The sequence below is a fragment of the Zingiber officinale genome, chromosome 1B, assembly GCF_018446385.1.
Source record: "Zingiber officinale cultivar Zhangliang chromosome 1B, Zo_v1.1, whole genome shotgun sequence".
Taxonomy (NCBI): Eukaryota; Viridiplantae; Streptophyta; class Magnoliopsida; order Zingiberales; family Zingiberaceae; genus Zingiber; species Zingiber officinale.
The window spans coordinates 100,590,993-100,614,177 of NC_055986.1; the positions used below are offsets into that span (position 1 = coordinate 100,590,993).

Here is a 23,185-nt window from a genome sequence, read left to right on the forward strand (position 1 = left end):
CATGTTAGCGTTGTGAGTCTTGTTTCGAGTCTTTCCGATGCATATCAACAACAACGAAGCAAGCCAACGAAGTGTGATGAGCTATTCACCCCCCCCCCCCCCTCTAGCTACAAATCGACCCTAACAAGTGGTATCAGAGCAAGGCCACTCTTCACTGGAATCATCATCGGAAGGGGCAACGAGCTAGAGGGAGAAGAAGTTGAAGCAAATTCAAAAGTCGAAGACTTCATCAAAAGACTCAACTTCAAATAGAATTCCAAGATGGACTTGGATTTGACACAAGGATGCCTCCACCATTCATATCAATGAGCTTCGATTCTTGAAAATCAAGGATCAAAAATTTCCTCATGATGGAGAAAGAACAATGGTTTGCTCTAATGGAAGGTTTTGAAGCTCCAAAAGATTCAAAGGAAAAAATTCTCAAGAAAAGCAAATGGAGCAAGGAGCAAACTCAAAGGTGTGAGGCGAACGACAAGGTAACCAAATTATTGGTTAGTTTATTGCCAAGCACAATCATTTGCAAAATTGGAGAATACAAGAATGCAAATGAACTATGGAGAAAATTGGCCAAGCTTCATGAAGAACCCTCCACTACACCAAACCAAGAGAAATCCACAGAGGATGACTCATTAGAGCAAGACCAAGAGAAGGAGGACTCCGAAGTTGAGAGATGCTCAATTTCTGAAGAAGAAGTCCAAGAAGCTTCATCCTCAAAGAAGTGTAACCAAAAGAGAAAGGAGGGAGCATACTCCTTGTTTCATGTACATGAGGATGATGATGATGAAGCCTCCACCTCTAGGATTGAGAGGGAGTGTAGATCATTGACACCGGAGCAAGAATAGGCTTCTACTTCCGGGTCAAGTGAAGAAGAAGAGGATGAGGCAACCTCCATAAGTCAAGCAAAATCAATTGGAGGATTGAGTGTCATCCCTACACATGAAGGTACAATTAGTTCAATTAAAAATAAAAATCATATTATATACTTTTAGTGTAGGGAGAATGGACATTACAAGAGTAAGTGCCCTAAATTGGCCAAGAAGAAGGGCCAAGTGGCACTTAAGGGCAAGGAGAAGCCCAAGAAGACCTCCCCCACAACAAAGAAGAGCAAGAAGCACATCGTATACTTTTCTTGCAACCAAAAATGACATTATCGGAGTCAATGTTCTAAGGGGAAGAAATCGATCAAGCCTAAAGGAGGAAGCACAAGTCAAGGGGGAGCTTCCAAGGTAAAATCCAAGGTATCATTTATTGAGTCTTGTTAGGATCTCTTCGTACGGCTAGAGAGGGGGGGTGTGAATAGCCGACCCCAATTGCTCGCGTTTCTTTCTACAAACTAGGGTTAGCGCAGCGGAAACTAAATGCAGAAAGAAAACAGGAGAAGAAATCAAACCTCTACGCAAGGATGTAACGAGGTTCGGAGATGAAACTCCTACTCCTCGGCGTGTCCGTAAGGTGGACGAAGCCTATCAATCCGTCGGTGGATGAGTCCCCGGAAAACCGGCTAAATCAAACTCCTTGTGGGTGGAGAAACCTCGCCACAATCACTTGCAACAGCAAGCTAAGAGTACAAGAGAATAGCAAGAACAAAATATAACATGAATGTAAACACAGTAGCTTGCCTTCTCGTCGACTGGTGTCCCGGATGAAGTAGCAACTTCACGGACAGATGCAACAAGCAACTCAGCAGAAATTGATCCATCGTGGAATGAAGCTCACGCGAAGCTTCGACAAGGAGGAGCTCAACAAAGCTCAAGCACAACAAGACTTCGCAATAGGAAGGAAGAAGAAGAAGGAGAGACTTCACCAAGTCCTGTAGCCCTCTTTTATACCGCGAAGAAGAAGAGCGGCGTTGCGTCGCTAGATTCTGATCGGTCCTGAACCGATCGGGCTTGATCCTCGCTTGATCGGCGTCTCACGATCGTGCGTGGACCGATCGGGAACCTCTGATCGGTCCATAGATCCGATCGGCTTCCTCACCATCGATCTATGCGATCGGTGCCCGACCGATCGATCGGTCGGCAGACCGATCCACGCTTTCTGGAGTCGTTGCCTGATCGGTCTCCCGAGCCGAAATTTCAGATTACAGCCAGATTCACGCTCGATCGGTCACCAGACCGATCAGGGCAAACGCAGTATCACTGGATCGGTCACCAGACCGATCCAAACTTCTCAGCCCTAAACCTAAGGCTTCCACACCAATATCCGGTCAACCTTGACCTGTTGGTACATCATCCCTAGCATCTGGTCACTCCCTTGACCTGCTAGCACTCCCTGCTAAGTGTCCGGTCAATCCCTTTGACCCACTTAGACTTTTCCACACCAAATGTCCGATCACCCTTGATCCATCTGGATTTTTCCCTTGCCCGGCTTCACTCACCAGGACTTTCCACACTGCCTAACATCCCAGTTAGGACTTTCTCACTGCCTGCCTTCACTCACCAGGACTTTCCAACTGCCTAACATCCCAGTTAGGACTTTCCCATTGCCTAACATCCCAGTTAGGACTTTTCCACTGCCTGACTTCACTCACCAGGACTTTCCACACTGCCTAACATCCCAGTTAGGACTTTCCTACTGCCTGGCTTCACTCACCAGGACTTTCCAACTGCCTAACATCCCAGTTATGACTTTCCCTCGTGCCAAGCTCCCTGCTTGGACTTTTCCGTGCCAAGTCTCCATACTTGGACTTTTCCAGTGCCAAGTCTCCATACTTGGACTTTTCCAGTGCCAAGTCTCCATACTTGGACTTTTCCCGTGCCAAGTCTCCATACTTGGACTTTTCCCGTGCCAAGTGTCCATACTTGGACTTTTCGCGTGCCAAGCTCCCTGCTTGGACTTTTCCAGTGCCAAGTCTCCATACCTTGACCTAAGCTCCCTGCTTGGACTTTTCCGTTGCCAAGTCTCCATACTTGGACTTTTTCCCGAATCAGGTCAACCAGGTCAACCTTGACCTACGGTTGCACCAATAATCTCCCAAACATCTATTCTTGTCCCATATCAAGAATACAACTCTTCCACGAGTGTCAAACATCAAAATACAACTCAACTAGGTCAACCTTGACCTAAGGTTGCACCAACAATCTTCCTAAGTCAAACATCAAAATACAACTCGAGTCAGGTCAACTCGAGTCAGGTCAACCAGGTCAACCTTGACCTAAGGTTGCACCAACAATCTCCCCCTTTTTGATGTTTGACAAAACCCATAATCAAGTTAGGTTAACCCGATAACCTAACTTAGGTTTTCCAACCATCTTCCAATGTCCAATGTTCTTTCCTTGAACATTCTCTGGACATTCTCCCCTTAGGTTAACCCGATAACCTAACTTGGGTTCTCCAATAATTCTCCCCCTTTTTGACACACATCAAAAAGAATTTCCAATGTTCTTTTCTTGAACATTCCTTGACATTCTTTCCCTAGCTTAGGTTAACCCGATAACCTAACTTGGGTTCTCCAATAATTCTCCAATGAACACTCTCCCCTTTTTGACACACATCAAAAAGGAAAAAAAGGTATCAAGGTCAAGAGTTTCTTCCTAATGAAAGTCTCATACCTTTCATTGAAACCCTTAATTTCCCCCTTGATACTAAACACAACAATCAACTTAGTGACAATCCCATATCACTAATCATCAAAAGTCTTAAGGAGTAAAAACTCCCCCTAAAAGTCAACTCCCCCTTGACAATTAGGTAAAACTCCCCCTAAAGGTCAACTCCCCCTTGACCATTGCACCAACAATGTCTTGGAGAGTTTCAAACCTTTAGAAATCCAAAACACCACCTTCCCGAACTGAAATTTCAGACAACCAGTCGAAATTCAGCAAATTCAGCACGCTTGATCGGTCACCGGACCGATCAGGACCCCTCTGGATCGGTCCCCAGACCGATCCAGCCTTCCCTGGATCGGTCCAGTGACCGATCCAGCCTTGGACAGATTCGAGTTCTGATTTCCTTCTCCCGAAATTCAGAAACTCACAACAAATTCCAGAAAATTCCAAAAATTATAAAATTTTGAGGATATATTCCTCATAACATATACTATCAAGGAAAAATAGTTTTATATGAAAATAACTTCCATTTTTCAATCTTGATACAAAGTTCAAAAGACTTTGAAATAGTTCAAAGTTTCAAAAACTTTATATCACTTTGTTCAATGATAAATGCTATCACTAGAAAAGCTTCATCAAGGTTTTTCAAATCAATTTCAAAATGATTTTAAACCTTTTAATTTAGGACCATAATCTTAGGGCTAAATGTACGTGACTTGTACACATGCTTTCCCTATGATCCCCGATTTCTTGAATTAGGCTCATCTAGGTACAAGAACTATGCACCTTGATCCTAATTCATGATCCTAATATCTCACACACATCTAAAGTGTATCAAACACATCCATGACAATTTTGATGTGAGATATGGGTTTAGGTATCTTAGACTAAGGTCTCATGCATTTTCTAAACACAAATTTGATCTCAATATCAAAATGTGTTTTTCTCCTTAAATCAATTCAATTGATTATTAATGCAAGAGATGATGACATGGCATAAAATGGTATCATAAATGAAAACATGTGCCAATGTCATGATGTCATGGCATAAAGTTTGAAACTTAAATAAACATGACATAAAAACTAACCTAAGCATTATCATGACATTTCAAATGATAATAAAACTAAACATGATGTCATGACATGTGAGGGCAAACAATCATGGCAAGATTTAGCATAAATAAATATACCTAGATTACCTATCTAAGTATCCTTAACCACTTGGCTAACTTCAAATTTAATCCTAGATTGCCCCAAAATGCCAAAATCCTAATTTTGACACTTCTTGAACTCTAGATTAATTCATGCCACTTAAAGATCAAATTTATCCTCAAAACTTGGCATGTTTCATTTTTCCTCGAGAGTTCTCTAGATTTTCCCAAATTGTGCCAATTGAGATTAAAAATGAAATTTCCTATCTTTAGGCACATTTAACTCTTCAAAGGAGTAAATGATAATTCCATTTCATTTTCAAAAGTTCTCAAAACCTTGAAAATGCTCCTTGAGTGTCAATTTCCTCAAAGTTGGGTTAACTACCCTTCTAATCGAAGTTGACACTCTCTAACCCATCTATGGGGTTGGGAAGATGCTCCTAGGAACCCAATACCTATTTGAGCTCATTGGGTTCACTAAATATTCACTAGGGATAACTTCCCTAGCAACCCTCCTAATGACCCTCTTAGGCTTTGAAGCCTTGGTCATTTGGGACTCATCAAGATCAACTCTAGGGGTGACTCCCCTTGTGACCTTGGTGGTGGTCTTCCTAGCCCTAGGTTTTGTTCCATAATCGAATGGAACATTGTGGTAAGTGGGCTTGACCACTTGGGACTTAGATTTGTGACCCAAACCTTTCTTGTCCTGGGACTTTTGACCCTTAGGCCCTAGAGTTGACTTCTCTAAATTTTTAAGAGCCTTTTCTAGGGTATCAAGCCTTGACCTCAAGACTTGATTCTCCTTTTCTATTACCTCAAGTTTTGATTTGTCATTCTTTCTTGAGGTGTTCCCAGGCATGTGTCTAGTTGATTTAGGGTTTCTACCTAGGTTTTCCTTAACCTTAGAAGTGTTAATCCTAGGGTTAGCATTCCTAGTAGTATCCCTATCTAGGTTGACATGTTTAGCACCTAAGCACATGTATTGATTTCTAGTGTTAACATGCTTATCATTATTGACTAATGCAATAAAATTACTAGCATGTATCCTACTAGAATTGCACGAATGAGCCTTAAAAGATACCTTAGGGTTTGCCTTCGCTCCCCCTATCGATGTGCATCCCTTGTCCTTGTGAGGTTGCCTCCCCCTCGGACAATGGCTCCTATAGTGTCCCCTTTGCTTGCATTGGAAGCACACGATGTGCTCCTTGCCCTTGCGTTTCGGGACTCCGGCTTCCTTGACCTTTGGCGCCGGTGGAGTCTTTCTTACCCTCTTCGGACACTTACTCTTGTAATGTCCATGTTCCCTACACTCAAAGTACATAATGTGTAATTTAATTGAACTTAAATTGCTTGAGTTACCTAGGGTTGAGGGTGGATGCGAGCTCTCTTCTTCATCCCTTTCGGAGGTAGAAGCTTCTTCTTCTTGCTCCGAACTTGAAGAAGAACTCTCCTCCTCTTCGTCCTTAGATGTTGAGTAACCCTCAACTTCTAATTCCTCTCCTCCATGATGTGAGCTACTTGATGACTCACTTGTCTCCTCTTCATGATTTGAAGTGGAGCTCTCCTCATGGTACTTGGCCAAGTTATCCCATAATTCCTTGGCATTGTTGTAACCTATCTTACACAAGATGTTAGTAGGCAATGAAAATTCAATTATTCTTGTTACCTCTTCGTTGATTTCGGATTTGTGAATTTGTTCTCTGGTCCACTCCTTCTTCTCAAGAGGTTTTCCTTCCTTATCCACCGGAGGAGTAAAACCTTCTTGTACACAAAACCAATTCATTATGTTAGTCATAAGAAAATACTTCATCCTTACCTTCCAATACGCGAAGTCACCGCATTCGTAGAAGGGTGGAATGGTGACATCTTCTCCGAGTAGATCCATCCTCTAGCTCGTGCTCCCCGGGTGTTAATCCGATGAAGAGCAAACCTTTGCTCTGATACCACTTGTTAGGATCTCTTCGTACGGCTAGAGAGGGGGGGTGAATAGCCGACCCCAATTGCTCGCGTTTCTTTCTACAAACTAGGGTTAGCGCAGCGGAAACTAAATGCAGAAAGAAAACAAGAGAAGAAATCAAACCTCTACGCAAGGATGTAACGAGGTTCGGAGATGAAACTCCTACTCCTCGGCGTGCCTGTAAGGTGGACGAAGCCTATCAATCCGTCGGTGGATGAGTCCCCGGAAAACCGGCTAAATCAAACTCCTTGTGGGTGGAGAAACCTCGCCACAATCACTTGCAACACAAGCTAAGAGTACAAGAGAATATCAAGAACAAAATACAACAGGAATGTAAACACAGTAGCTTGCCTTCTCGTCGACTGGGGTCCCGGATGAAGTAGCAACTTCACGGACAGATGCAACAAGCAACTCAGCAGCAGCTGATCCAGTCGTGGAATGAAGCTCACGCGAAGCTTCGACAAGGAGGAGCTCAACAAAGCTCAAGCACAACAGCATTTCGCAACAAGAAGGAAGAAGAAGAAGCAGAAGGAGAGACTTCACCGAAGTCCTGTAGCCCTCTTTTATACCTGCGAAGAAGAAGAGCAGAGAACTAGCCGTTGCGTCGCAACGGCTAGATTCCTGATCGGTCCATGGACCGATCAGGAAACCTCCTGATCGGTCCACAGACCGATCAGGCTTCGGTCCCTCGTCTGATCGGCGTCATGCGTGGACCGATCGAGAACCTCTGATCGGTCCATAGACCGATCGAACCGTTCCTCGACCAGCGATCTATGCCGACCGATCCAGGAGTACAATGATCGGTCGGCAGACCGATCCACGGCTTCTTCGTGAGGTTGCGTTGCCTCCGATCGGTCTCGGGCCGATCGATTGTCGATGAGCCATCGATTACGATCGGTCACGCACCGATCGAGAACAGATATCCGGATCGGTCACGACCGATCCAAACTTCTCGACCCTAAACCTAAGGCTTCCACACCAACATCCGGTCAACCTTGACTGTTGGTACATCATCCCTAGCATCTGGTCACTCCCTTGACCTGCTAGCACTCCTGCTAAGTGTCCGGTCAATCCCTTTGACCCACTTAGACTTTTCCACACCAAATGTCCGATCACCCTTGATCCATCCGGATTTTCCCTTGCGGCTTCACTCACGGGACTTTCACCTGCTCCTAACATCCATTAGGACTTTCTCCTTGCCTTCACTCAGGACTTTTCAATGCCTAACATCCAGTTAGGACTTTCCCATTGCCTAACATCCAGTTAGGACTTTTCCTCGCTTCACTCACGGGACTTTCCACCGCCTAACATCCCAGTTAGGACTTTCCTACTGCCTGGCTTCACTCACCAGGACTTTCCAACTGCCTAACATCCCAGTTATGACTTTCCCTCGTGCCAAGCTCCCTGCTTGGACTTTTCCGTGCCAAGTCTCCATACTTGGACTTTTCCAGTGCCAAGTCTCCATACTTGGACTTTTCTAGTGCCAAGTCTCCATACTTGGACTTTTCTAGTGCCAAGTCTCCATACTTGGACTTTTCCATTGCCAAGTCTCCATACTTGGACTTTTCCCGTGCCAAGTGTCCATACTTGGACTTTTCGCGTGCCAAGCTCCCTGCTTGGACTTTTCCAGTGCTAAGTCTCCATACTTGGACTTTTCCAGTGCCAAGCTCCCTGCTTGGACTTTTCCGTTGCCAAGTCTCCATACTTGGACTTTTTCCCGAATCAGGTCAACCAGGTCAACCTTGACCTACGGTTGCACCAATAATCTCCCAAACATCTATTCTTGTCCCATATCAAGAATACATCTCTTCCACGAGTGTCAAACATCAAAATACAACTCAACTAGGTCAACCTTGACCTAAGGTTGCACCAACAATCTTCCTAAGTCAAACATCAAAATACAACTCGAGTCAGGTCAACTCGAGTCAGGTCAACCTTGACCTAAGGTTGCACCAACAAGTCTATCCCTTTGAGTAATGATAAAAAACATGCTAGTTCTAATTTATATCATTTTAATGTTATTTATCATGAAAATAGAAGGCATGATAGAATTAAAGAAAAACATGTGACTTATCTGTTGGATCGAGAAGCGCTAGGGGGGGGTGAATATCACTCGTGGCTTTCACTTTGCGAATTCGTAAATTGTACGGGAAACTAACAGAGTAATAAGCAACGAAAAATAAGAACAAGCACACAGACACGAAGAAATTTACTTCGTTCGGAGCCTGTGATGACTCCTACTCGAAGGCCCGCGATCCTTGATCGCTTTCCATGGGTAACAACTATAATATCGTCAATAGTACAAGTATGAAATGAGTACAGAAAATATAAGCAATACCGACAATATAATTTACAGAAATCGGAGCGTCGGGTTGTCGGTGTCAAGTCGCAGCACTTCCGGGTCATCTTGTTAGCAGCTAGTTGCAAAGGGATCGCTTGGTATTCGTTGTTTTGAGCTGCTGGTCGAGACCCTCTTATAAAGGGTGTTCAAGGCGCCTCCATCAAGCTCCAAGGCGCCCTGAATCCCTAAGTATTATCCCGTAAATGACTCTGCGATGAAGCTTTCACCGCTGCCTTTTATCCATCTCAAGGCGCCTTCATCACTGTCCAAGGCGCCTTAAACCACCTGTTCAAGGCGCCTTGAGCTTCCTTCAAGGCGCCTCCAACCCTTCTGGACAGCTGGCTTCGGCTCGCACCCGAGGCGCCTCCAAACTCCATGGAGGCGCCTCGGTACTTTTCATCCGAGGTTATTCTTTGCACTTTGGTCCCTGCAAGATACATTAATCCCAAATATACCCTGCAACACAAAGTTAGCGCATAAAACATAATAATATAAGTGAACGACAATCATCGGACTGTCCGAGTCTGACTTCGAGTTTCTGATTGGAAACCCTAGGTCGACCCGACGCCTACTGTTCCCTCTACGGGGAGCGCGTCCTCACCTACTCCACTCAGGAGATTTACCTGATGCCAGTGCGATCCTCCAGATCGACTGGACTTTTACTCGGTGCTCGATGCTTCCAGACTTTCTGCTGGACTTCTGCTTCCCAACTGATCCATTCTTTCACCTGGTGAACGACACCAGGACTTTCCACCTAGGGTTACCCCCCCTAGGACTTTTGCCTGAAGCACTCGACCCACCAAGACTTTCCGCATAGGGTTACCACCCCCTATGACCTAGGGTTACCACCCCCTAGGGTTTTCACCTTGCCTAACCACAGTTAGGGCTTTTTCCTAAGTACACTTAGGACTTTACTGCAATCTCATTCAGACTGTTAGATCACCACACACCTTAACTTTGAATCCTTTGCCATTATCAAAACTTAGGTTCGATCGTCAGATGCTTCCCGCACCAACAATCTCCCCCTTTTTGATTATGACAACCGAAATCCAAAGTTAAGTAAAACAAATGCATAAGATACTTAAAAAGTGTAAGTGAGCAAGCTTAAGTATATAAGTTCAAATACAAGCATAACTTAAGCTAATACTTAAACTTTGTGAAGCTCCCCCTTAATACAGGGCTTTCTTTTTTAATTAGACTTTCTTTTACTTTTTGAATTTCCTACTCTCCCCCTTTGCCATTTATCAAAAATAAGCCAGTTTTAAACAATTTTTAATTTTTCTTTTGAAAAACAGATTAAGCTTTGAAAGACAAGATACGTGCTAAGTTGACTTCGAAAAAAATTTTCACCTGAAATTTTGAAAGCAATGAGTTAAAATTTTGCAAAACTATGATTTTTAATATTATTAGCGAAGTAAAGAATGAATCTGAAAGGTAATCTTAGCAAGAATTTATAAAGTTAGGTTTCAAGGTGGCTAAGTTTGAAAAAGTTTGAAAGTTGCTATATGAATCACTTAGCTAAGCCTTTTGCAAACATTGAATTTTGAAAATATAGCTTAAGTTAAAAGGTACTTAGCTTAATTTGAATAATATAATACTTATTTTTGAAATATTAGGAGTAAGAACTTGTTAATTTTTAGGATGAAGAGAGAGTAGCTAAAAATTTAATTTAGGTTATTTATTCAGTTGGTCCTTAAGTCCAAGCATGAGTCAAGTTAAATAGCAATCAAATTATCTAATTGGTTTTGATCAGGTACCAGTGCCCTAAAGTACAAGCATGTTTAATCTTAATATTTCCATTTCCTTCACCAACTGTCTAACCTTTAGCTACTTGCTGATTGCCTAGAGGGCAGCTTTCACTTGGTTAGTCAAGTTAAGTCATTTAGTCCAGTTAGATTTGACTAAGGCTGGAAGACTTGACTTGATTACTGTTAATAAAGTATTTAACGCCTAGACTCATATTGATGCACAGAAATAAGCATTCTTGAGTCCAGGCTGTACCCTATGCATCTCACGCCGTTTTATGTTTTTCAAACACAAGCAAGGTAAGCCTAGGTGTTTGTGAGATGCTTTGGTTCAAATCTAGGGGAACAGGATTTCTAGGGTAGCGCCTAAACTAAGTTCAACTTTGAAAATTCTAAGAAAATGAGATTTTAAAATCATTATTTTTCCTATAATTTTCAAGAACAATTTAAAAGTGGTTTTGAAATTATACTCACAATTTTGAAAAAGTGACAAATAAGTACTGAATTAAAACATAAGTCAGCTAAACATAAGATAACCAACTCCAAGATACAACCAAAAGGTGAGTAAGATATCCAGATCCAAAAAGTGAGTGGCATATCCAGACAATCTAAAGAGATAGAGTCAAGCAGGCGGATCGTCAGCTGGAGGATCGGCTAGAGGCTGCTCGGGTGGTGGCTGAGGCTATCCCTAACTCCGTATCTCATCTCGGAGAGACGCGAAACCTGCAGCTATCTCAGATCAGAGAGATCAGAGGAAGCGTCGAGTCTCAATGGAGTGAACCTCAAGACAGGCGAGTCTATCCTCGACTGAGAGTGATGCCGAGGTCGACGGACCGGCAGATGTAGAGGGTCCAGCAGAGGTGGAAGGATCTGAGAAAAAGTCCTCTGCCAGGAAGTTGGCCCACTCCTCTCCCTCACCTGGTATATCCTCGGCCTCTGGAGCGATAGGGGCAGCGGCTGGCTGTGGTCGACCTGTCCAGGCTAGAACTCCATCAGCGTTGACCTCAGCATGGGCTAGTCTACAACTGCGTGACCCTAGTTCGTCATATATGGTTAAAGGGATAACTGTCCCTCTGGTCACATCTATTCCCTCGATGGTCGAAAAGATGGAAGTCAAAATATGGCAGTAGGGCATATGCACTATACGGAATGTGACTGTGCTAGATGCTGAGATAATGTTCTAGAACATGTGTAAGGCTATATCAATGTCCAACCGATGACTCAAGGCATATAGAAAGAATGAATGTGAAGATCGCATCTTCGGGACATCCCGAGATGAGATCGGCAATATGCAGGCTGTCAGGAACCTATACATAACATAGTCCTGGACTTTAAGAAAAACTAACCGGAACTCAGTCAAGCCGAGTGGTCTCTTCCCCCCAAAAAAATAGGTATAAATAGTGTCTAACGTAATATGAGAGTAGGGATCACCAAATGGCATATCCCTACCGGGGTAGCACAGGAAGGTATACTCTGACGCTCTAAGCCCTAAGGCGGTACGTAACAAAGTGGGGGTAAGCTGGATGTCAGTGCTACCAACTCTAGAGGAGTATGTACTATCATCAACCCTTTCAAGGTTGTGATAGAACTGTGCACATAAATCATGATTTTCTGCATCACTGCAGTAAACCAATTTGTCCAGCTAATAGTATTCTATCATCTGGACCGATGGTTGACAGAACTGACTAAAAAATGGTCTATTTAGGTATCTGGGTTTGATAGGGTTAAATTTGAAGTTAGCAAATGTAGCCCTAAGTTGGTCAGTTGGGAATCTGAGGTCGACTGATGGGAGTCTAGCCGGATTGGGATCTACTTGACGTCGTTTCCTATTTTCAACGATTTTACACAAAAATTGGCAAAATAAGCACAAATAATATGTAAAAATTGATTGGGAAGTGATTAGAGTTTACTTAGGAGGCATTGCTAGGATTAAAGAGGAAGAGATGGGTTGAAGGCGCCTTAGATGATGTGAATCGTCGAGAAATCGCCACGGGTTCGGGGGAATACTCGGCGGAAAAAAGACACAACAGAAAGGTTCTGTTTGTGGCAAAGAATAAGGTTGAAGGCGCCTTAAGAGTTCTTTTAGAGGCGCCTTAACTTGAGGCGGCGGGAATTTTCCCGCCGCATTGGAGGGAGCCTCCCTCATGTGGGAGTAGGGATGGCAATTTTCCCCGCGGGTTTGGGGCCCCGCGGGGAAAACCCGAAATGGGGATGGGGATCCCCGATTTTTCGGGGATGGGGCGGGTTTGGGGCGGGTATGGGAATACTATCCCCATCCCCGAACCCGCCCCGAATATTATTATTATTAATATTAATAAATACTAATATGATTTTTTAAAAAAATATTAATAATAGTGTTAATATTAATATTAAATTTTTTGAAAATATTATTAATAATAATATTATTGATATTGATATTAATATTAATATTATTATTAATAATTATTATTAAATAATAATAATAATAATATAAATTAATTTAGAAATGGGGCGGGGATGGGGAATCCCCGAACCCGTGGGTTCGGGTTCGGGGAATCCCCGAACCCGAAAAAATGAAAACGGGGCGGGGATGGGAATGGCAAACCCGGCCCCGCCCCGCCCCGTTGCCATCCCTATGTGGGAGGCGCCTCCGATAGGCGCCACGTGTACATTTTTTTTTTTTTGAATTGAATTAGGTAAGTTAATTTTTGGATCAAAAAACTTTAGGTTAATTAAATTTAAAGAAATAATTTTAATTTGAGAAGTAATTTAAGTTAATTAACTTTGAAAAAAATAATTTTAGGTAATTTTGAAAAATAATTTTAAGTTAATTTGAAAAATAATTTTAAGTTAATTAAGTTTGAAAAATAATTTTAAGTTAATTAAGTTTGAAAAATAATTTTAAGTTAATTAATTTTTAAAAACGATTTAAGTTAATTTTGAAAAATTTTAAGTTAATTAAGTTAGAAAAAGTAATTTTAAGATTTTAAGGTAATTTTGAAATTGATTTTGAGAGGATTTTTAAATAATTTTGAAATTGATTTTGAAAAGATTTTTAAAGTAATTTTGAAATTGATTTTGAGAGGATTTTTAAATAATATTGAAGTTGATTTTGAAAAGATAATATTAATTACGAATTTAATTTTCAATTTGAATTTCAAATTTGGTTCTCTTTTAAATTTCTATTCCTTAGTCATCTCACCCAATCTAAATTTTCAATCAGGGAATCCTATAATTTTGTGAGATGAATTAGTTTCAATTTAAGGGTTTTGTTTAACTTTATCTTAGATTTAGGTTTAGTTTTGGGTTCAACAAACAGGCGTTCTTTGGATAAACTTCTGGGCTATGGTGAGTCACAAGGACATCATTAAAGTAACCATGCCTTCGAGGTTTTTCAAATAATCCTACCCATTGAACTTAGTACAAAACCTTGGTCTAACTGGTTAGGATCCATACAGGGTAGCTTCGGTCAGTTCCACTTAGCCAAATGCACCAGGTCGAAGTCATATCTTCCTAGACATGCGATGACTAAGTTTCCCCAACGTACTATCATCCAATACTTCACCAGTACCGTGGGTCAAGTTAAACCTAACCCCTTTTAATCTAACCTTAACCGGGTAGACTACTCTTGTTTACCCTTATCGGGTAGATTAATTTCGAAGGTGCCAGCTATTCTGGATCCTCCTTCTATTTATTTGATTTAAGTTTTATTTTTACTTTTGAATTAATTTCAAATTTTTAATTTAATTTTTGAATTTTTGAATTTTATTTTTGAATTTTTAATTTAATTTCAAATTTTTAATTTAATTTTTGAATTTTTAATTTTGAATTTTTAATTTTTAATTTAATTTTTAGTTTTTAATTATGTTCATTTTATTAGTATCGTTTTTCTTTTTGCTCCCCCTGGATCATAGCCTCGATATGGTCTATCGAGGTAGTGTATTTGATCCTTCGGGATCCAATATTGACCAAGTCCAACTTGATTAATCAATTTGAACTTGGGGACCCATGCTTGGACTATTTTTCTATTTGCTTTTTGTACAAGAGATAAATAAGATTTATATTTCCTTTTTGGTTTAAATCTTAGACCAGTTCTATTGTAAACGACTCTTTGTGTCCCAAGAATTAGGTCAAGATTCTTGGAACCTAAAGAAAATCGTTCTAGTATTTTCTCTAGATCCTTGACTTGAATTTTCAGGCTGGAATTCTCTTCTTTAAGTTTTTGGGCTTGAGTTGAGTTTCCAGTCTGAACTGGTTCAGTCAAAGATTCGGAGTTAGTCACTTCTTTAAGGGCAGCTACTTCCTTTAGAAGTGACTTAATTTTAAGATTCGACTTAGCTAATTTTCGTAATAAATAATTAACTAAGTTATTGAGGCGAGGGATACTTACAGAGGGATCGCGCCATTCGGAAACATATACGGATCCATGGCTTCGCTCGGACTCGGCCTCCGACTCGCTCTATCTCTCGGACACTCGATCTGGTCCCGGGCCATCAGTGCGAGGAGACTCGTCTGATCGAGTTCGTCGTCGGTATCTTCTTCTGAGGATTCTATTGGTGCGGGAAGCATCCGACGATCGAACTCGTGTTTTGATAATGGCAAAGAATTCAAAGTTAAGATGTTTTGTAGTCTAACAAGTCTACTTAAGAATTTCAGGAAAGTCCTAGCTGCGGTTAGGCAAAAGGTAAAACCCTAGGGAGTGGTAACCCTAGGTCATAGGGGGTGGTAACCCTATGCGGAAAGTCTTGGTAGGTCGATGTCTTCAACCAAAAGTCCTAGGGGCGGTAACCCTAGGTGGAAAGTCCTGGTGTCGCGAACCAGGTGAAAGACTGGACTAGCCGGGGAAGCGGATGTCCAGCAGAAAGTCCGGAAGCATCGAGTGCTGAGCAAAAGTCCAGTCGATCTGGAGGATCAGGTAATCTCTCCTGAGTGGAGTAGGTGAGGACGCGTTCCCCGTAGAGGGAACAGTAGGCGTCGGGTCGACCTAGGGTTTCCGGTCGGAAACCCGAAGTCAGACTCGGACAGTCCGGAGACTGTCTATACTTCATTTATCATGTTTATTGTGCTAACTTTGTGTTGCATGATATTGTTTGGGACTAACGTATCTTGCAGGTGCAAAGGAGCAACCTAAAGCCTCGGATGAACAGTGTCCGAGGCGCCTCCATGGAGCTTGGAGGCGCCTCGGGTGCAAAAGATCTGGCTGCGAAAGTTGTTCAAGGCACCTTGAAGAAGAGTGGAAGGCGCCTTGAGCAGATAAGGCGCCTGGTGAATAGTGGAAGGCGCCTTGAGTCTGATAAGATTAGACCAGTTCGCTCCTTGAACAGCCTTCAAGGCGCCTTGAACACCCTTTATAAGGGGGTTTCGACCAGCATCTCAAGCAATTAAGTTCTGAGCTTTCCTTCTTCAACGTGCTGCTAACAAAGTCATTCCGAAGTGCTGCTGCGACATTCCGACGACCTGGAGCTTCAATCTTCTTCTTTCTTAAGTTGTCGGTACAAGTTTACTTCAATACTTTCAGTGTAATTTGTAATTTCTATCGTGATTATAGTTGTTTCCCACCGGAAGTGATCAAGGATCGCGCGCCTTCGAGTAGGAGTCGCCTTAGGCTCCGAACGAAGTAAAAAGCTTGTCTCTTTGTGTGCTTGTTTACTTTCCGCTGCGTGTTTTAACTCTGATATTTTCACGATTCCGATAAACGTAAAATTTAGCCACGAGCGCTATTCACCCCCCCCCTCTAGCGCGTCTCGATCCAACAATTGGTATCAGAGCGGGGTCGTCTTGAATCAGTGCAACCACTATTCGAGACAATTTTTTCGTGGTTTTGTTCAGAGTCGATTAGAATTTAGCCTCATAGCTATATTCTAATTTCTTTTTACGAATCGATTTTCTGCTCAAAGCTGGTCAATACCACTTGAACCTGTTATTTTTTCCTTCCTCCCGCACTACTAATCCAAGACTTAGTCTTGGAATAGATCTTGTTGTTTCTGTTCGTTTTATAGATCTAAATGTCCCAACAAGAAGGATTTAGCACCGTTCGTCCCCCATTATTTTCCGGAGAAGACTTCAGATATTAGAAGGGGCGAATGGAGATTTATCTAAAGATCCAGTTCGACACCTGGATGATCGTCAAAACAGGACTGCAACTACCAACTGGTACAGACGGTAAGCCTACATCCTGTGAGAACTGGGAGCCCGCATTTATCAAAAAAGTGGAAGCCGACGCCAAAGCCACCTGCACCATTCAGTGCGGTCTTACCAAAGAAGAGCTCAATAGAGTCGGTCCATTCTCCTCCGCAAAAGAGCTATGGGAGAAACTGATCGAACTTCACGAAGGCACCTCGGAAACCAAGGTAAGTAAGCGTGATTTGTTACTAAATAAACTATACAATTTGAAAATGCAGGAAGGCGAGACGGCAAGCTCTTTGCACGCCCGAATTCAAGATATCCTGAATTCTCTACATGGAATCGGGCAGAAGGTAGAAAACAGAGATATAATAAGGTATGCTCTTAACTCATTTCCCAGGAGCTCATTGTGGGCATCAATGGTAGATGCCTACAAAGTCTCTAAGGATTTGTCTTCCTTAAAATTAGACGAATTATTTAGTGAATTTGAACTCCATGAACAAACTAATGCACAGCCATCCGAGAAGGGCATTGCTTTGGTTGCAGGTACAAGTCGAACAAGGGAATCAAGAGGACGACGAAAAGTTGAATCGGAATCAGAAGACGAACCCGATTCAGAAGATTCAAAAAATGAACTGGCCAGCAAATTTGTGAATCTTGTAAAGAAACTCTACAAGAAGAAGAAGGGCTTCAACAAGAAAGATCTGAAGAAGGCAGTTCAATCCAAGGAGGCTCAACAGAACTCAAAGACAAAGTTCGAAGTCACTTGCTACGCGTGCAACCAAAAGGGGCATATAAAAGCCAACTGCCCCAATCAAAAGGAAGCCAAGAAGCAAAGAAGAAGGAAAGTCCTAAAGGCAACATGGGGCGAATCCTCTTCGGAGGACGAAAACGACGAACTCGACCAAATGAGTTTACTCGCATTGATGGCCCGGGACCAGATCAGCGAATCCGAGAGCGAGTCAGAAGCCGACTCCGAGCAAAGCCACGGATCCACTACAAGAAAATTGGGCTTTTACAACACTTAAAAGACAACGCTTTTTTTAAAAAGCGTTGTCGTTTTTTCTTTAACAACACTTTTAGTGAAAAGTGTTGTCTATTTCTTTATTTTCTTACTAATAGACAACGCATTTTTAAAAACCGTTGTCTATTAGTGATTTTTGTGGGTCAACGACAACGCTTATTGAAAAGCGTTGTCTATTACCATTTTTTTAGTGTTGTCTATTGTCAAGTTCTCGTCTAAATTAAATCTAGAATGATACAAACCGTTAGATCAAGTAAGGAGTAGAAAAACCTTATGTTTCACTCGCACCCACACCTATCTTACGAAAACCTCCCGAACCCCTCTCACAACTTCTCATCTCTCGCCTTCTCCATCCAACTTCTCTCACGCCCTCTCCGTCCAACTTCTCTCCGGCAAACCCCTCTCCGGCGAACCCCTCTCTAAGAACCTCCCCTCCGAACTCCTCTCCGTCAAGACCGTGGGAAAAATTTCCTCACCTTATTCCTTCACCTCTTCGTCAAATAGCAAATGCCCTAATCGTCCCATTTTCATTCTTAAACCCAGACAATGTCGTCGTGTTGACTCAGGCGTTGTTCTTCCTTTACCCCGTCAGGTCAACTTTGGCACTATCGTGAATGATTGGCACGGAAGCATCGCACGGACCCGATATCGACCCTTCACGAACTCCATTACCGAGCAAGCCAGGCAAAGGCCACTACAAATAACATCACCTCGTTCCTCCTCCTCCTCCTTCATCGAATTTCTCTTATCCTCTCTCTCATCTCTCTCTTCTGCTGCTTTGCTGAGAGAGAAGCTATGGGGTACTGGAGGGAAGCCACCGGCATCAAAGGACCTAGCGGATTTGGATCTGGCAACACCGCCGAGCAGGTCATAGAGGGCATCGACGCCTCTCGCCTCACCGTCATCGTCACCGGTACCTTTCTCTTCATTTCCTCCCACTTTGTCTACTTTCACAGTTAAGTCTGCTCTAAATCCGTATAGTCCGTCGTTTCTAGCTTAAAATTGGTACTTAATAGTTTGAGATGTGTGCTATTCGCTTCAAAGAGCTGTTTCTTTTCTTCTCTGACTTATTTCCCCCCATTTTCCTCATCCTAATTGTAAAATTTGTCTTCGAAGTAATAAAAAGAAAGTTGATTGGCCCTAAAAATCGGATCTTTATCCACAAAGTACCTCTTCCCTAAATCGTTTCTAGATTAACTTGATAGTTCCAGAGTGAAATGTGTATTCTCGCCTATTTTTTCTCTTATGCTCAAGCTACAATTTGTCTTCTAACTAAAGAAAGATAGTTAATCATTAGCCCGAAAAATTTGATTCTTCAGTACTAATGTCATACAAAAATAATCTTTGTTTGCAAATTAAACCATTGTTTGATCTGTTCTTGCTGACCAGGTGGAAGCAGTGGGATCGGAGCAGAGACGGCAAGGGTGTTGGCCCTTAGAGGAGCCCATGTCATCATCGGTGCAAGGAACTTGGAAGCTGCTAATGCCGTGAAGCAGAACATCCTGAACAACATTCCATCTGCTAGAATTGACATCATCTAGATTGAGCTCAGGCTGCTCAGCTCACCCAAATCTGTCCGAGCCTTCGTCGAGAAATTCCTCGCCATGAATCTCCCTCTCAACATCTTGATGTAAGTAAAATAACATCATAGCTTCTCATGGTCGAGTGCTCTCATGGTTCAGCTTGAAGTTTATATCTTCGATTCATTTTCAGAAACAACGCTGGTGTGATGTACTGCCCATTCAAGCTCTCAAAGGATGGAGTAGAGATGCAGTTTACGACGAATCATCTCAGTATTTTTATTTTTTTACTTTGCATTATCATTCAGATCTTCATCAGGATTATGAGTTTAACATGTTCCTTCTAATCTCAGGTCACTTGCTGCTGACAAATCTTCTACTTGAGAAATTGAAAACCACTGCGGAAAAGACAGGAATTGAGAGCCGCATCGTGAATCTATCCGCAGTCGCTCACGTTGGGCCTTACAGTGAAGGAATCAAGTTCGACAAACTCAATGACAAGAGAGCGTAAGTTATTCTATCATCAATTTGGCAACAAAAAAAAAAGGAAGAAGAAGATATTCTTGATAACAATAATTGATGGTGTTGTTCTTCAGATATAACGATATGATGGAAAATACATCACATGCATTGCCACCCATTTCAGTTTATTTTGTATATGATTCGGTACCTGCGACAGTCTAGCACCCCTTTCTTTCACTTGATCTGAGAAAATCTTGTTTAGAAGACATTACCTACCATTCACTTAAGTAATCATGGACCCTTGCTTCAGGTGATAACCTTTTACAATTTATTGTACAAACATAGATGATCTTTTTATTTGATTGGTAAATGTAAGCGTATATAGCAAACAAAAGGCGATACACAATCTTGGCCCAACACTTGCTTTTGTCAATGATGCTGTGCTTTTTCTTGTTTAAGGTTGGTTCCTGCCTCTTTAATTCTGGTATCTTACCAACTATATAACATAACAGTTGACTATCATAAACAAGAGGGCCTTGGGTGAACTTGGATGGCCAAGTAGCAAAGTTTACAATTTCCAATTCAAACTGAAGGAAAATGTCGTTGAGTTCTTCTATCCAGGGACCAAATTCTAGGCCATTTCGCCATTAACTTCATCGTGTTCTCTTTGTATTAATCTTCATGGAACAAAGTAGTCTTGTTTATTGTAAATGCATGTGATGTATTTTCAAGAAAAACAACCATTATTTGATGGAAAATTGGTATTGTACTCTTAGTATTCTGAAAATGTGACAGAAACGACTGGAAAAATTTTATCGAATTCAAAAGGTTTAAACAAAGTACGAGAAGATGCATATATTGACTAATGAGCAAAGCCAACCTCAAAAGTCAAGTCTTGAGACCTTACCATATGTTTAGAACAATTTGCATTGATGGATGGCTGGTGAGCATAGCTGGTGGATGTACTGGAATGTGTTTTATGCTATATGATTTGCCAAACAAAGAATGATAAGCAATGAATGACAAATAATACAATCTGTAGATGTATCTTACTGTTGCTTTTTCAATAGACGAGAACTACTTATTATCTTGTCAAACATTTGACAATGAGAAGGAATTTCAGTAATGGGAGAAGAATATATCTATGTGATTTATAGCATTAATATGCCTGTTAAAGAAATGTAGCCAGTAAAATATAAAACCAATCCAAGATATCATTCTAGGTTCTATGTATAGAATCATGTGTGGTTTTGGTTGTCTTTTTTCTTGTTAGATAAAAAACTTAATATAGGAAGTATTTGTATTTATATGCGCTGGAAATTATTAAAAATGATTTTAATTCTTTTTTGCATATTCATCAGGATATCATCACTGAGAATGGTCATTTAACATGTATATTTGTTTAGCCAAATACTTTCTTATTCTTGAAAAGCATAAAGATCCCATGCATGCGAACAATGAACCCTATTGGCTAGTTATCTTTTGCAGATTTGTTCATTATGATAAGTTATTCCATTTGTTGAGTACGACAAAAAACTAGCGAAGTACCTTTGTGGGCACTAGGTGCACTAATTTATCTGCCAAAGATCCATTTCTTTCTTCTTTCTCAATCCAAATTTTCTAATTACTGTATGGTGTGAACTGTGACCTTTGTTTTCAACTTTAAGAGTGAAATTTTCTTTTGCATAATACTAATGGTATTATTTTCTGTGGCAGATACACAGTGGTAGGTGTTTTGTCCCAGTCTCAAGCCGACAATCCTTTTTGATCAGTATATCTAGTAGAAGTAAGCATGCAGATCGTTGTCTTCGAGGCTGGCTAGCTATTTTGTGCTTTTTTTGTTTTAAATTCGAATGTCACTATCTACTTTGAAACAGAACTATTTAGTCTTTGTGTATAGTTGAATTCTCCTGTAAATACTAATACTTTGTAATTGAATTCTATTGTTTTGGTACGAGTTTGAAATCATTAGCCGAGCTAATTAATGTTATTTTATATGTCAAATTTGAATCTAGACATGATAAAAGAAAATTAATAGTTTTGTAAATATAAAAAAATAATTTTGTAAATAGATTTTTTTTATTTTTATTTTAAAAAGACAATGCTTTTAAAGCGTTGCACAAGTGTTGTCTTTGCCAAACACAACAACGCTTTTAAAGCGTTGTAATAATGATGTTTTTGCAAAAAATACACAACGCTTTTAAAGCGTTGCAAAAGTGTTGTCTTTGCTACAAACGACAACGCTTTTAAAGCGTTGTCTTTGAGCAGACTTTTAACAACAGTGCTTTTAACAACGCTTTTTCAGCCACATAGACAACGCTTTTAAAGCGTTGTCTATTAGCTTTTTTCTTGTAGTGATCCGCATCTGTTTCCGAAGGGCCAGACTCCGCTGTAAGTATTCCTAGGCTTAATAATTTAGTCAATTATTTACTTCGCAAATTAGCCAAGTCAAATTTGAAAATTAAGTCACTTTTAAAAGAAGTAACCATTCTTAAAGGAGTAACTAACTCAAAATCTTTAACTGAAGATTCAACTCAAGTACAACAACTTGAGAAAGAAAATTCAAATCTGAAAAATCAGTTAAAAGATTTAAAAATTACTTTAGAAAAGTTCTCTCTGGGCTCCAAGAATTTGGATCTAATTCTTGGGACACAAAGAGCCGTCTACAATAGAACTGGGCTAGGATATAAAAGTAAAAAGAAATATAAATCTTATTTATCCTTAATAAACAAACAAAGTAGTAAATCAGTCCAAGCATGGGTCCCCAAGTCCAAATTGATAAATCAAATTGGACTTGGCCAATACTGGGTTCCGAAGGATCAAATATACTACCTCGACAGACCATATTGAGGCCTGATCCAGGGAAAGCTAAAATGAAAACGATCTTAATTCAAAATTCGAAATTGAATTAAAAATTCAAAATTAAATTCAAAATTCAAAATTTAAAATTAAAAATCAAATTCAAAATTTAAAATTCGAAATTAAAAATCAAATTCAAAATTTAAAATTTGAAATTAAATTTAAAATTCGAAATTAAAAATCAAATTCAAAATTTAAAATTCGAAATTAAATTAAAAATTCAAAATTAAATTACAAATTCAAAATTTAAAATTCAAAATTAAATTAAAAATTAAAAATTAAATTACAAATTCAAAATTTAAAATTAAAAATCAAATTCAAAATTTAAATTTTGAAATTAAATTAAAAATTCAGAATTAAATTACAAATTCAAAATTCAACAAGTCGAAATTATGAAAATGAAAAGTAGATGGAGGATCCAAACTAGCTGGCACCTCTAACTGAACTACCCGACAGGGTAACTGAACCTAATTTACCCGG

The 23,185-nt window shown here is 40.7% G+C and overlaps 1 pseudogene; it reads left to right on the top strand.

Annotated features, from left to right (window-relative positions):
• The first annotated feature begins 18,156 nt into the window (after positions 1-18,156).
• Positions 18,157-21,621, top strand: LOC121970332 (annotated as a pseudogene).
• The last annotated feature ends 1,564 nt before the right edge of the window (positions 21,622-23,185 follow it).